This window comes from Crocodylus porosus, unplaced genomic scaffold, assembly GCF_001723895.1.
Source record: "Crocodylus porosus isolate Cpor-Errol unplaced genomic scaffold, CroPor_comp1, whole genome shotgun sequence".
Classification (NCBI taxonomy): Eukaryota; Metazoa; Chordata; order Crocodylia; family Crocodylidae; genus Crocodylus; species Crocodylus porosus.
Window position 1 is genome coordinate 105334755 of NW_017728886.1, and position 17247 is coordinate 105352001.

Consider the following 17247-nt stretch of genomic DNA (forward strand, 5'->3'; position numbering starts at 1 on the left):
TTTGCTGCTGCTGTAGGTCTCATTAAAGCAAGCCTTTGTTTTCTCCTTTTCAAACACTGCATATTATGACAGCTAGAAACAACTTACCAGCTGCATACTGTCATCTTGGCCTGCCAAGATTTCATGTAATCATTCTCAAAGTCTGAAAATGGGTATCTACCACTAGCTTGTGAAGATGTCAAAAAGCCTAAAATTGCTGTGCATATATATATATAGTTCTAACTGCAGTGTATCACTGTTGATTTAAGAAAGGCTTTAGCAAATCCTATTGTGGTGATGTTTGTCTACTGTATCTATATAAATTAAAAGTAAGCTCCTAACATGGCAGTAGGTAAGACACAACAGAGTCTATGAAGTTTTCTTCTAATACATGTTTAGCTGCAGAGTCTGAGTTTTGGGTTAGGGAGGCCCAGTCTTGCCTGCCCTATGCAGATTAATTTCAGTTGTTGTTGCTAACCAATGTAGACAATGTTCTGGGGGTGAGGAGGGGGTTGAAGACGACCAATTGTGAGCTGAACCTGTGCCCATCCTGGCTTACAAAAGCCAGCTGTGGGAAATTGGGGCTGTTGCTGGCAGGGGTTATCTCTGAATCCTTTTGGGAAGTCAGGATTCAGGACATTCTTAAGTCCGTAATTGCCCAGCTCCTACTCTAAGCCACTCATCTTTTGATGTTGACTCCCCGGCCCATTATAGCCCCATTTCCAATCTCTCCTTCTGGAGGATGGTCATTGTATGGGTGGTCACCCAACAGCTTCAGCTACATCTGAGCACTGGGGAATTCCTGGCCCCTTCAGACTGTCTTTTGCCCTGAGTATAGTAAGACAGTACTTGTTGCCTTGGTCAATGATCTTTACCTGGAAATCACAGTGGAAATTGTATCCTGTTGATTCTATTAGATCTTTCAGTGGTATTTGCTACAGTTGATCATGAGGTGTTGAAAAATAATCTACATGACCTGGGCATTGTGTGGCTGTTCCTAATTGGTTCTGCTCCCTCCTAGCATGGAGGCCCCAGAAAGTGGTGAAGAATGAGTGTTCATAACCCCCGTGGTACCTCTCTGGTGCTCCTCCTGCTCAGTGGGTGTGCCGACAAAAGACACTGCATCACCAGAGTGATGAGCTACAGCAACTTAACTCATTGCTACAGTGACGTAGTGTCAGTGGGCACAAATTGTGACACTAACACTATTGGGTAGTAGCAAGAAGCTACTGCACAGTAGCTCATTGCTACTGTACAATAGGGTCGAAAACAACTCATGCGCCACCAGGACTGTGCAGTAACAGTGGTTACTGCACATTCATTTAGTACTTCTAGAGCAAGTGCTAAATGTAAGTACTAAAGCAAGCAAGTACTAAATGACTGAACAATAACAACTGTGTGGTTGAGTGCCCATGTAGACATACCCAATGTGTACCATGAAGAGATTTGGAGTGAAGTGCTATCAGTATGCTGATGACACCCAGCTCTGTCTCTCCTTTTCATCCAGTTTGGCCTATGCAGTCTTAGTCCTTATCCAGTGCCTGGCTAGAGTAGGGGATTTCATATGGGTGAATGAATGGAAACTTAATCTAGACAAGACAGATGTGATGGTGGTTGGAAGTCTTTATGACTTGGAGGGATAGGAATCAAATTATTGTTGATACAAGTCAGCCTCCCCTTGTCACACAGGCTTGCAGCCTAACAGTGCTCCTGAATCCTTTGCTCTATTTTCGGCTGGCAGTGATGGCTAGAAGTACCTTTTGCTATCTCCATGTGGTAAGAAGGCTGTATCTCTTTGTTTCCAATGTAGATCTGATCACTATCATACATGCTTTAATTACCTCAAGGCTATATGGGGCTGCACTGTACATGGAGCTGCTCTTGAGGACCATCCAGAAGATGTAACTGGTGCAAAGCATGACCGCCTGCCTTCTGATGGGGCTGGGTTATGAGGAACACATTTACTCAAATGCTCAAGCGTCCACACTGGCTTCCAGTAGATTTCCAGGCACAATTGCAGGTTCCGGTTTTGACCTGTAAAGCCCTAAATGGCTTGGGGCCTACACATTTAAAGGACAATCTTCTACCTTATATCCCATTGCAATCACTAAGGTAAACTGAGGGTAACTTCCTACAAATTCCAATTCTGTGTCAGGCTTGTTCAGTGAAAATATGTGAGAGATCATTCCTGGTAGTCACTTCTCAGCTCTGGAATTCCCTGCCCCTTGAGACCTCTCAGAGCCCAAGTCTGAACATCTCCTGGAAGGATTATAAGGTTTTCCTATTTGGGCAGGCTTTTGGCAGGCAGGTTAAATTTTGGGTTATTGTTTAGGGCAGTGTTGGGGGAGGAGGTTTGTTTTATTACCTCCTTTTTATTTTAGTATTTTATCTGCTTTTACAATTCTTCTTCTTTTTATAGTAAGCCACCCTACGCCTTTTTTGGGGATGACAGCATATCAATCAAACAAATAAATAAATAGATGAGGTGGTACTGGTGGTACAGACTCTCAGTGTTGTATGACCTGGCAATTGATTTTCATCCACAAGCCAGCAACCTGACTTCAGCACTTCACTTCCTATTTTCTGTACTGTTCCTACTGTAAAGGTGACAGATCATAAGGGAGGAAACTCCAGAAGGGAATTAACATTATTTTACTCTGAACTTTTAAAACTGACTGTATCATATTGTGCCGTCTGTTTTTAAATAAAGCCCTCCATTTATAGTCCAGGGAGATATTCCTCAGTCTTACTGGAGTAACCAATGGTAGAATTTGACCCAGGCTAAAACCATCTGGCTGGGTAGGGAAGAGTCTCCTGAAGGAAGAGTAAGACAGACCTCTGAGTGTAGTATGAGAAGTAGGGGTAGGGAAAATATATTCACCACTACTACCATTAATCTTAAGGATCTGATGATGGAGGGTTACAAAAGTAAATACAAGAATGGAGTTTCAAGACTTGGACAAGTAAAATAGAATCACACTTAGGCATCTAAATCCACTTAGACACTCAGTAGTTGACAGTGGGAGACCCACGGCTAAATTACAGTACGTGAGTAAATGGCCAAAATTCCCCTTATGTGGCTAAGTAAGCACTGTTGAAGTGCCTAAATGTAAAATGGGATCAATTAAGAATTCTATAACATTTTTCATTTTCAATAAAGCAAATCAGTAGTAAGATCCAAATTTTCAAAACTTCTTTCCTAGCGAGACACCTAGTTGCAGACACTTAACACAGCTACTTGTGGGAGTACATCAGCTAGCTGTCACTTTCATACACAAAGGGAAAATAAGGCAGATGAAGTGAGTAATTTGCCAAAAGCTAGTAGTTTTCAAACCTTTTTAACCACATACCCCTTTACCTGCAAAGACCCAACATGTCTTTGCGTATTCATTCCTTAGGAAGTGTGCGAACACTGACATGAGTTCACAGCAATCCTATGCTGAGTGCTGATTAATCATAAGTTCCACCACCATTATTAAAATTCAGGCATGCACCACCTGGCCAAGTGCTGCATACATGTAGGGGTATGTGTACTCTAGTTTGCAAACCAGTGCCCTAAGTGAAAGAGGTTGGAATGGTCCAGATAGGGGCTGAAGAAGCTCAGGAATTCTTGAAACCCTGATCTAAAATCAGTCCATTAGAGCTCACTGCCTCTTGGTCATGTTGGGGATATGCCATGCACTTCTTGAATGTTTCACTATTTCTCATTTTAATGTTTTATGTGTCATTGACTAACTGTCCTATACAAAGATGTAAAGCAGGGATTAGGGAAATAAAACATAATTCTAAGATCCAGATAGAAAGCTATATGTACTTGCATTAAAAATATATTGACATTGTATTACCCTGCGGATGTTTGTCATTATTTTTGCCATCATTCTCAGTCATGACTTGAGGGCTAGTGGTGGGATTGACAGCAAATATTAGCGCCGTATGGAAGAGTCAAATTTTCGCAAAAAGTGGGTTCCTGTTGGAAGTTCAATGTTGCAAACAAGATACACATACAACCAAAATAGTACATACTTTGGTGCAATTTGATGTGCAAACAGAACCATAAAAAGGCTGAATACAGTAATTCACAGCAGCATATAATACAGCAGGCAAAATAAATCCATGGGATAAGAGGAAATGCTGCAGACATCATAAATGCCAAAGTAAATGGGCCAACTTTTCCTTTTGTTTGACAATAGTGCAAGCCTATGGAAGCAAATGAAGTTCTGCTATGCGGTTCCGATTTTATCAAGAGGTACTTTTACATACTGCAGAAGGATTCAATAATAAGAATCAAGTGCCTAAAAACACATAATCTCTGATTTTTAGCAAGTTTTTGTATCTATGATTTGAGGATTTTGTATCTATGATTTGAGGATTTTGTAGCTTCATGTGACTATAAAAGTTATCCAAAAAATTGAAAACGATCAAGTTAGATTCATTTCTACTCTGGGAACATGTCACTCGTGTGTACTAAATAAGGATTTAGAAAAGCCCAGAAAAAATCAGCTGTAACTAGTTGTCTGGTCCCAGCGTCTTTCTGTACTGTATTATACATACTTCATAGTGGAAAAATACAAGGTAATGCTTCCATAAATTATGTTGCAGTCCTCATAAATATAAACAATTAGACTTCCAGTACTACAGCTTGATTCTTGGAAAGGTTTTTTCTTTTAATCAGGACTTTTATGAATGGCAAAGGATGTACAGAATCTATGATACCAAAATGCCATTCATGAAAAGTATTATGATGAAGAGTATTCAAAACCTCATAACACACAGTTCTCACTTATGAGTTCAAATGATTAAAGAAACCCCACTTTGAATATTCAGAACCATTCCTTCAGCTCTGTTGCATGTTGAGATATGGTGCTTCTCTTCCACATCTCCATTGAGATAAAGTTGAAAATGAACATAAATTCTTGTCACTTTGTTGAATTGCTGCCTTGGCTGAGTTGCTTTTTCTGGCTTAGTTTCAGGCTGATCACAATATAGTGACTCAGGAAAAAACTAAATGAAATAAAATAGAATAAAGGATGGTCCATTTGGTCTAGAGATAATTTTATAAGTTCTTTAGGGTTCTGTGGAGTTCCCATGATGCTGCATTCTTTGGCCATTGTCAAATCAAATTACCCACCTTACTGCAAAATCTTATTACTAATATTTAGATGAGGATGATGTTTGTATTTATTTAAATACCAGTAATTAGTGGTTTTAACTAGACTTTGCAGTTAGAATTGCTTACACAATGGTAGTTTGAATGTTGATTATTAATTTTAATGAAATATTTTTCCATTTCATGGTTATTCATTATTTGAAAAGTGCCTGTCTTAAAAGGACTAGTTAGATCTGCCAGTGCCGACACTGATACATATAAAATGGGCTTTCTTGTAATTTTGTGAATGTAAAATAAACTTAATTAATTACTACTTTTCATTATTAATATTAGTGTTTTAGTTACCAGTATTTGGTTTTTTTAAATGATTTTAGAAGTTTTAAAACTGCAGCAAATAAAGAAGAAGTGAATATGATTTAAGAAATGTGGTTGTGAATTTACTTCTGAAAGATTTCATGTTTTAAAATTGCAAGCAAGCAATATGATTAAAAATGCTCAAGAATGATTTGCGCTACATATCTTTCTTTCTTTCTTAAAAAACAAATAGCTAAAGCAGGTCTGGATGTAATTATTATGTTTTTTCAGTATAAAACAAAGATCTACTCTAGGAATTATCTTTGTCAACTCTACCTTCTCTTTGCACTTTGCCAAAACTGTTGAACTCCCTGGAGGATGATGAAGAATTCTATTTGTGGGATTTCAAATTATAGTAAAAGGAAATTGCACCATGAGCCTTCCTTACACTCAAGCAATTAGCAAATCTTATAATTCTCAGTTGGAAAGGGGGTGTATGATACCTTTGAGAAATGAAGCAGCCTTTGCTAGTGTAGGTGAGCTATAGCCTACAAATAATTTCTTGAAGTTGAACCACATGATTCAGTTAATATTTCATATCAGTCTTTATTTTGAAAATTACCAAATCCTGCTATAGTTTCTCTAAACTCAACTTTGGATTGATTTTGAATTAGTTTGACTTACATTAGTTTGTTACAAAATGAATTATCTTAAAATAAAATCAGCTAGCTTACTTCTGGACCAAACCAAAAGCCTTAGATTAGGCTCCTTCAACAGTGTTGCTTAAGATTTAAAATTTCATTTTGGAATATTTTCTAATGTAACATCCAAAGTAAATGAAAACTAAAGACTGCTTTTTTTCCATTCAAAGCAGGCATTGTTGATTTTTTCTTTGTGTTTGCTTACAACAGAAGCCAAATCAGTCTTCTCTTTTTACCTCCTTCAGCATGGATTCTGAGCTTTTTAACAGATTTCCTGTATTTGTTAAGCCATGGACAAGTATTACAATGACCAGTGAACAGATGAAAAATAATGAAGGATATTCTTCAATCTATGTGGCAATTCATTAGTGTTCCTCACATTTTATAATTTAGGCTTGAATGCAATGATGCATATTCTTTCTGTAATACAATACACATTTCCTATGACTGAAATTAGAATCAACAAATATTTTTCATTTAAGATGCAGTTGTAAAAGAATAGTTTTGTTTAGCAATATCTGAGCATCTTGAAATTCTAACCTTGAGAAAGGGTGGTGTAAGACAAAAATAGTTCTAATGTTTTTAAGTGGAAGAGTTGTTCTTTTTCTTGTGATGCATTTTTTTATGGATAAGATAGATTATGCAAGTGGAAACTGACTTTGTTTATGTTACACTAAAGCAGGAGTATGGCCCTTCAGTTTCCTTTCCTGTCTTACTAAAAATAATGGTAATGGATAATGCTAATGATCATAATGTTTAGCTAGAGTCTTCCATCCAGATTAGTATGCCAGAACACAATACAAACTGATTTATTGACTATGTATAGTGTACTCAGATATCATCTCGATCACTTCTTCAATACAATCGCATCCATAATAAATATGGCAACAGCTTCATAGCATGCACAGAACTACAAAACAGTTTGTGACAGGAAAACAAGACAAAGACAAAGACCAAGATGTGGTCTCTACTGAACATGAACTGGTCTATACTGAACTGTTATGGACTAGTAAGTTGATCTTATAATTACTCTTTGAGAGCATCCAGTTCATACACGGTGGGAACATCTACGCATGGTGATTTAAGGCTCATTAGCCATCTTTTAGGTGCATTAAGGGCACAGTCTACATGCATGCCCTTAATGTGCCTTAAAAATGGTGATTTTAGGCTAATTGTGCCTAAATTTAATACCTACATAAAGCAAGTATCAAATTTAGGCATGATTAGTTAAGGCACCTTAACCCATGTTTAGATGCTGTAAATTGCCTTAACACAACGTGACTGAGCAGGCTGTAGTCAAGCCTGTGGGGCCCCGTGCTGCTGCCAGATACTACCAAAAAGAAGATGCAGTGGGTGCTGTTCTGCAGGGGAAGGGGGCAGCACAGCATGGTCAGGGCCTTTGCTAGTGGCTCCCCCATGCCTCTCCCTTAGGGCGGATTTTCTGGCCAGGTAATGCAGCCCTTCAGGGGCATGATGTCTCGCTGCCCACCTGGGATTCAGGCACCCTTAGAAGCCTGTGCTAGGGCTTCTACCCAGGTCAGCAGGTGGGTGGGGACTGCATCTGCCCACAGCACCCAGCACCCAGCGCCCAGCATAGCTTTCCCTGCTCCATCCACCTCTGTCCTGCTGGACACTGCCCATTGCAGAGATAGTGCCAGTTCCTGGGGGCTCCATATGGCTCAGCCCTGGTAGGTTGGGTGCAACATAGGTGAGAGCTCAACCTTGGATCAGCCTTGGAGGGGCAAAGAGAAAGCTGAGCCTCCACACACGTTGTGCCTGCCCTGCTCCTGCGGGGAGTCATGGCAGGGGGGCTTTCCCTTGTGCTTTGACAGGAGTCCTTGTGCTTCCTACCCCCTCTGCTGACTTACGGCTCACTGACAGGAATTGCTGCTGCTGGAACCACCGTTCACCCACCAGGTCATCTTCTTGGTGGTGCCTGGTGGTATTGCCAGGCCCCATGGGCTCAGCTCCAGCCTGCTCTCATCTAATGCTGAGGAGGCAGGAACATGGGGATGGGATTAGAGCTGGTGCTGGTGCTGGTGCTGGGGCCAGGGTGACTGCACCTGGCAGACTGGAGGCTCCCACCCGCTTGTCCAGTGCTGGGTTGCACAGCCTGGCTACACTGCTGTGGACTTCTGGGAGTCATCTAGGGTGCTGACCAGGGCAGGCTGCCCAGCAAACTGTGCTAAGGTGTCTTAAGACATCCACTTGTAGATGTGCACCAAAATAGTCTTAATGCACCTTAGGCTAAGATGCATTAAGTTTAGGTGCACATAAATTCAAATGTAGGCACCCCCAGTGGATGTATCTACACATGAAATTAATGAAACATAATACACTCTGGAGCAGTTTGAGTCAGATTCAGCTGCTCTTGAGCTCAGTATCTACATATGTGATGAGGGATAGCAGTAGTTTGAGCCAGGGCAGAGCAGCATTGTGTGGTGGAGGGGCTGATTGGGACATGAGATTGCTGAAGTGCGGAGCCATGTGGCAGGCAGCCATTGCACTTTAGCACCCTCATGCCCCAACCAGCCTTTGTCACCATCTACACATTCATTTTGTCACGTGTAATTACCCTGCTTTAGGATAGTACTGTCCCCAACAGTACTATCTTCTGACAGAGTGAATTAATTTACTGTGCCTTAATACTGGCACATGTGCAGACAGTGACACTTTACTGTGGAGCTAATTAGTCCACTCTACAGTAAAGCACATATGTAAAGACACCCTGTATATCCCAAAGGGGGTGCTCTTTGCTGTCTAAAATTAAGAAGAAGCCAGATATCTGGCTATAGGAGTAAAAATTGATGATAGGGGCTTGACTGAGGCCATTTGTTAACTATGCCCCTTTCATATACATCCATATAATTATTTCAGCTTCCTTATATGTGTGAAGATAGAACTTTTGAGACCAAACATACACAGTGGTCTGAAAATTTAAAAATCCAAAGTATTCACATAACTAAGGGACTCAAATGGAATCTTATAGTTTTAACTGGGCAAATCCTATGCAACTCGTTCCAGATCATGTTCCTATGTTTTCTTCCCTCAAAATTGCAGTGAAAATAAATGTTATAGGCACTGTACATTCTCAAATACTAAGTTTTAAAATAGTGAAAATTGTGCTGCCATTGTATTCAGATGACACTTGTCTTTCTCCAAAAAAGAAGAAAAAGGGAGAGGAGGAGGAAAGCAAAATTGGCTTTACATGTTGTATTTTCCTGGAGGTTAAAGTTAGCTGGTGCTTCTCTGTGTTTGCTAAGCTCTAACTTTCCCCTGGCTCCCTAGAAAGCTTGTTATTCTTTAGGGCAAGAAAGTTTGGAAGTGGCATGCTTCAAATGAATTTCACTTTCTGAAAGCAAGTGGCTCTGCCAGCTTGATCCTGATGTGTTAAAATATTAGCATATCTTTTCTTTCCTTGCCAAGTGTAGCTCCTTTTAAAGATTAAAAGCTAAAACACAGTTTTGTGCTTTAGACTTTTTATTGTGACCCTTCAAAAAGGGGGAAAAACACAGTGAATTTCACAACTAGAAGAATAATAAAGCAATCTTTCCGATTCATATTTTTATCTGGCTTTTGTCTTTTTTAGCTGTTTTGGTGACATTTGCTTTGAAAATGTGAGTCTTTGTTTTATGCTTCTTGAAAGATTATAATTGATTCAGTTGCCGTCTATGTGCACATGATGAGTATTTGTTGTGTAGATGGAATCAGTGCTGGCAGAATATTGCTGCATGCTGCATGTTGCATTATTCACTTTCATCTGCATGCAGCTCATGGTTGGCAAGCTCCTCACAGCTACCTTTATAGTGGCTTATTCCAATATAAAACACTGGCTTGTTCAGTGGGATGCCTAGCAGATCAGTTGTCAAAGTGGATGCCTCCTGCTGAATTCAGGAGAGAATACAGGATAGGGGGCATGCCAAGTTCTGACAGAGAATTTTTTAAGATGGCAGTTTGTTTTCCAAAAGGGTTTGGTCATTCTCCTTCAAGTTATCAGAGTCATAGGAACAAAACTAGGTTTCAATCCTAGGTAGAGATAGAAACTCTCTTTTTCTCTTAGCCATGAATACTGTGCCATGATATATTACACAGAAGAAAACAATAACATCAAAAAGAGGTCATTGATAACTGTGTCTCACAGTGAATTAGGATTTAAAAGAAAGTTCCCAAACTTCACATAGTTTCTCAGAATCATGCAATTGACTTCAGTTTTGAAACAAGCCCAAGAAAGCCAATGTGTATAGTTAGTAGAAATCTCTACCCAATTTTCCTCTGTTGAGGTCATTTTGGTAACTGACTATTAGGAATAGGCCATACAGTGTCCTTGTGAACTGCATGTGACTCCCACTGCATGCCATGGGAATGGCATGTAGGTATGAAAGCCCAGATTCTATTCTACCTATTAGGGGCATAAAAGAATTTAATTTGTGCCTAAGTGCAGTTCTAGTCTATCTTGCTCAGAACCCTGAAAAATGGTTAATATAAAAGAGGGTCAGATAAGTAGAGGCATGAATGAATTTTCTGAAGCTGAACAAGGTAGGACAGAATCACATTTAAGCACCTAAGTCCCCTTAGATATTCATGAATCTGGCATGAAGTGTAGTTTATGATCCTTTGCTCTAATGGATCTTGTTAAACTCCTCCGTCTAACTCTGCCAATGAACTCTACTGCTGATGTACGGCAGCCTTGTTCTTTAAGACATGGACTTCTCATGAGGACAACACTTTTGCTAATATCTTGATGCTTAAGTGATGGAAAAACAAATAGGATTGTACAAAAAGACAACAACTTCAAACTAGAGCCAGCAAAGAGTTTGGTCCTAATATATTATCGACACAGCACTAAAAAAGAAATATGGAAGAGAATTATGAAAACTAAATAGGGGTGGAGAAGAAATATCTTCTATAATAATAACAAAAATATTAATATATATCTCAAGGGCTACAGAAGTTAGGCTTGGAAAATTATTTTTTTTTAAGACTATATTTTTAGCCTTCAGTTTTTCAGCTTCATTTCTCTTCCTTATAAAGATAGCATAGTTAGGACCTGAAAGAATATGCTTATTGCTTCTGTGATAATGAAAATTTGTATTTTCTACCTCAGATTAAAAAACAAAAAGTATTGTTTAGACAACTTGGAAACAGGTTCTCATGTTAAATTTTCTGATGTATAATATTTTAATCATTTTCTGATGTAGATTATTATAATACCTCTGTATACACATTCATCTTTGTCTATTAAGATGTAAATGCTATTAAAATAATAAGTAATGGTTCTGAGCCATTGGTTTTATGCCTATTTTTCCCAACCTTGGGTTTTTTTTTAGAAAAGTGAAAAATCAATGAGCCCTCAAAAGGGGTGCTTGCCTATCACTTAATTAGAGGTCTTAATTTTTTACAGTTTCCTGTAACTAAAATTATTTTCAATTATTGTAAATCCCATTAATAAATGTAGTTCAAAATGGATTTTGTTTGATGTTATAAAACCTAAGAAGTAGGTGTTTCCGTTAGGTCATATTGCATGGAGTTTCTGCAGATAATACAGGCTAAGAGAGCTTCTCCTTAAGGAGGTAAATGAATGTAATTTATACAAACCTGTAAAGTTAAGAACCCTGAAAAAAATCAATCTTACCTGATAAATACATTTTTAGGATGTCAACTATATTTGCATCTGACTCAAAAAAAGACAAATCAAAATTTAAAATTTATATTTTAGTTCTTAGGTTAGAACTTAACTTATTGCCCATTAGGCTATACTAAAACATTTGCAACATATTTGTACTATTGCTATTAATTAATAATTAATATGTATATAATTATTAAACTGCTGTCAACTAAGAGTGTATGGCAATCATTTTGTCTGCAGGAGCACATTTTGACATTATCCATCTGACTTCAAAAGGAGAAAAAATGATGTAAATTGTCTCTTAAAGAAAATAGCTGGACTTTTTCAAACACTCTTAGATCTCTAAGTGCCTATATTGTTTCATGAATACTTCATTGTTTTTTTCAACAAAGTGTAGGTACAGGCATGTACTGTACATAGTAATGGGCTGCCTTGAAATCTGCCGAGAACTGTTTACCTGTCCATCTGTCTGATGTCCTTGATCTATATTTTCTCTGGTTAAAAATTTTACATGCAAATTCCATTTCATGATAGATTGGCGTTTTGTCTTTTTGCCAAAAAAAATAAATTTAAAAAATGGGGAATTTTACATTTTCTGCAATATGTGTGTGTGTTGATCTATATATGCTGGTACTTGCACAGTTTGTAAGGATGAAGTACAGTTTTGTTTTTCTGTTATACTATAGGCCTTCTTCTCTTCCACCTATCAGATATTTGAGTGGATCTAAGTGCAACTCTATTCTATTCCAGGCACAGTGTGAAGCTCACACACACACGACTGCTGAACATACTCAGTGGGTGCGTCTATACGTAGTTACGGCGCTGTGCTTTAGTACTTCTTTTTGGACATACTAAACCACAGTGCAGTGTGAGTAGCCATAGTGGTACACTATACGTGGGGAGCATGCTACTATGGTGATGTAATTGGTGACCACATGTAGACACACGTTATCACTATGTTGACATAGTAGTGCACTCCCCAGGAAACACTAAAGCATGGCTCTGTAGCTATGTCACCATAACGTGACATCTAGATGTGCCCAGTAAGCTGCTTTTTGGCTGCACAAGTACATAGTGTTGCATGGTCACAGGTCCCAACATTGTAAGCAGGAAGAAACCCATGACTAGTGGGTGTTAGATTCTTAAAGAGGTCCCTTCCATGTTTTAGCCTAACAGCTTTGTATATACAAGGGTTAGGGTTAGGGTTATATACAAGGCTGTTAGGCTAAAACATGGGAGGGACCTCTTTAAGAATCTAACACCCACTAGTCATGGGTTTCTTTCTGCTTACAATGTCCTGTTACAACTATTTATATATATATATAAGTGGCATTACATTTTAATCATGGAACAATGTGGATTTGGGGTCCCTTTTTTTAAATCCTGAAATTGGGGATTTTTTAAAATCAGAGAAAACCAGGATCCCATGTTCTAGCCCACTCAGACAGGGATTCAGCTTATATCTCTTTTACTTCTTAATACAGTGCTCCAACAACCAGGCCACAGGTTAGATATTATCCAGTCCCTTCCATTAAATAAAATGGAAGAAGAGTAGCGGAGAAGTTTCTGTCCTCTTGGAGGCCAGGATCCAGGTGAGAATCCAAGTGCATCTCCTCTCTAGAACAGCATTCATCTCACTGATCCACACAGCCTCCAGCTCATTCTTTTCCTCCTGGCCCCACATATCTCCTTTTCTTGGCTTCACAGGAGATTGAACTAAATAATGCCTAACCTATGGGCTGCTGTGTAGAGAAGCAGAAGATGTAGGGATGAATTTTATTTCATGAAGGGTGCATACTGACATTTGGGGAGGTTAGATTGAGTTAAAAATGGCCACCTGATCTAAGGTAAATCAGAATGAGGGGAGGAGATGCTAGCCAGGAGTGCTTGGGGGGATTCTGTGGGCAAGCAAGCTCAGGGTGCGAGGTGCGGGGGTTGGGAGAGCTAAGGGGGAAGGTGAGGTCTGTAGGATGGATGGAGGGATCCATGGTGGGGATAAGGGGGGCAGAAGGGGTCCACAAGGAGACTGAGAGCCAGGCAAAGTCTCTGGGAGGTATCAGGGAACTGGGGAGGCAAGCCAGATCGACGGAGGGAGATTGGGGGAAGGTGGTATCCATGGCGGGGGGAATCAGGGAAAGAAGGAGGCAATCAGGTTCAGTGGGAGAATTGAGGGGGGGCAGGTGGGATCCATGGGGAGGTTTAGGGGGCCAGAAAGAGTCCATTAAGGTATGGCAGGAAGGTGGGGTCATTGGGAGGGGTCAGGAGGATTGGAGGGGCAAGCAGGATCCATAGGGGATCAGAGGAAAGGCAGCATTCATGGGGGGATCAGAGAATTGGGGGGTAAGGGGTCCACTGGAGGATCAGAGGGGAAGGCAGGCTCTGCAGGACAGATGGGGACCCACCTCTCTTTTGTATTAACAGTTTTTCTGCAATATGAGCATGACTAATGCTCCTAGTAAGTGGAATAGAAGCTGACCCTTTGCATACTAGCCTTCCCTTTCTAAAGAAATGTGTTCTAGAGAGGGAGAGAGAGAGAGAAAAAAAAAGAGTTTGGCTGTTTCAGCACATTTGGCAGTTTCTGTCCCAAAGAGATCCTGCAACAAAACAGCAGCCGGTTATTTTTTAAGATATACAAAGTGAACGTGTGTGCACACTATTTATTAATTCAAGATATAATACTGTCATTTGCATCTTCATCTTTGGTAATTCACTTCTTAATGCATACACTTAAAAAAAATAAACAAGATTCTTGAGGTCAGAGTTCTTTCCCATAAGCTCTCAGCACTCCTGAAGGTGAACAAACTCTTTTATTTACAGATCTGGTTGTGAATGGCATGTAACTTTTGTTAGTCATTGAGGTAACACCTATGTTTGTGTCTGTCATTTCAAACACATCACTTCCACAAGTTACAAGAAATACCATAAGGCTGTTGCTTGTAAATCATCTGTTATACTGGAAGTAACATTTACTTAGTATAGTGTGAGTACAGGAGCACCTGCAGGCTAAGGTAAATGCTGCAGAGCAATAAGGTCTTCATAACTGTATTTATGAACCACAAAAGATACAGTAAAGACAGGCGTTGTAAAAACTGTATTACATTATTTAAAAAAAAGATGGTAGCAACCTCCCAAATTCCTATGTCAGCATTATACATGCTGCTGCTGATGTCTTGTCTAAATAATTTTGACCACTGGGGGCTAAAACTACCCTCTTAACATGGGAAGCAAAAGAAAGAGGCATTTGTCATTCTGGTGTGTTTCAAAGAGTGTTTCTGAAAAGCTATCCCGCTTCAGTCTCCCCTTTTTTACTAAAGAAAAGCACTGCTAAGAGAGTTAAATGGATTAATTACCTTTTCAGTGTAAGAGAAAAAAGAAGTAGAGTCTAGTCTTTATCTCCTCTGATTTCACAGGCTTTTCAGATGCACATATCCCTTTAATGACTTAATCACCTAATTAGGTGACTTGCAAAGGCAATTGGCAAACGAGCAGAGGGTTATTTTCTAATTCCCATGTATCTGTTGATAGAGCAAAGGATGCTGGTATAGCCCCTGTCCTTCCCCCCTTCCCCTCATTCAAGTTCCTGGAGATAAAGAGTTAAGATTAAAGATGAACAATCCCTCTGAACAGGAAATGCCAAGTGACTAAGTATCTACTATTTTTATTTTAAACCTCTACAGCATTCTAGCAACAAGATTGGCTTAAGAGCTCCATTTAAACCACTTAAAACAATCCCTGAATTTTTTAAATTGCCTTTCCATTGCACTCACTTGATACACATCAGACCAAGTTTACATTTTTAGTCCCGTTGAGCTCACATGTTTAATTGTATAATAGAAATTGGCATTTAACAAATTTAACAATGTTCCTCATTTATTCCTTGTATTCCAGCAGCTTAAAAAAATAAGGAGCTTTCCCCTTTGACCAGCTGTGTAATTGAAGTCTGAGGGTGAGTGTGAGGGTGAGGGTCAGGATCCATGATCAGGGTTTACCATTACCTCAGGCACTGAAACAGTGCAGCCTCAGCCAAGTTACTTAAGCATTTGAAATCACAGTATATACATCCTTTAAATTGGATATAACACCACTTATCTATCTCACTTATCTAAGCTGCCTGAGCCATACATATCTAAGTGACCACCTTTTGCCCCACAGTGATCAGTAAGTTTAGCCAAGAGAAACCTCCTACAAGTACCATCAGTACACCATGTCTGCTTGGTGAAAATGCATGGGACGTCATTCTCTACAGTTGCTCCTCAGCTCAGCAACTCCCACCCTCTTGAGACTAGCCAAACCCCAAGCCTGGATGTCTTTTGGAAGCACTATAATTTTTTTCTATTCAGCCAGATCTTATCCAAACAAAACTAGGATAAGATGTTTAGGGGGCCTCTGTTTTATCTTGATGCTCTAAATTCCTTTGAAGTTGCTTGCGTCCTTTTGCCACTGTCTTGCTTTAAGGCATTTGCAGGTATCAAATTTAGGTGTGATTAGCCTAAATTAATGTGCATTAAGGGCATGCACGTGTAGACACATACTCATAATGTGCATTCACTTAGGCACATCTCATGTAGACACATCTGTCCCTGAGTCATTGTTGGGAACAGTAGCATATAAATCAAATACATAAATAAATACATTTTTAAGGGGTGCTTTGATATACAAGCCTATGAGGGACTTGGAATTTCTCTAGTTCATGGGAACGGAGTATGTTTCAATAAAGATGTGATATGAACATCTATGTGGTGAGCTCAATATCTCAAAGCTGAATGGTCTCATATTGTTTCTAGGATGTGTTGGTACCTTTTCTGCCAATGGCATACCACCAGTGGAAATATGTTATTAAACTGAAGCTAATGTTGTTACAATAGGAATAAATTAGACCTTTAGTTTATGGTTTGATATGATGACTGGAAAGGTAATTCATGGTACAACCATGTGGGAATCTTAAAGCTGAGGAAGTTTTCAGTTACCATGTATTGATTTTGAGCTAGTTCAGAGTTTCTCTTCTCTTACATCTACAGCATAATGACAACTATATCTGGTTGTCTTGTTATAATACATTGTCCTGGCCCCTTCAGGAAGAAACACAAGACATTTGGAATGTTGTTTCATTAAGCAATATATCTGGGAACCACCCAGCAATAGCATATCCAGTGCATGGCAACTGTACACTGTAATCTGTATGTTTGTAATGGAGTACCACCATCAGCACTCCCAACCATTTGTGGGAGAACTGCTCTCATTTCCTACATCCAACAATATAGTCCTAGCACCACTTCTGGGATACCATTACCTGCCCCTCATCTGTGGGTTAAGAGGATGCAGAGGAAGAAGTTGTCATCATACTGTGTTCAACAATTAGTGCCACAGCCTGATTTGGGCACGGGGAATGCTTTATCCTAATATATTTCTACTTCTGGTTTATCAAAGAACCAGAGCCCTCATTGCATGACAACTTATGATAAGCTTTGATTTTACAACCTACCCGATCAGTAGGATCTTAGGCTGCTGTGAGTGGGCAGGCCTTCTGTACACAGAATTAT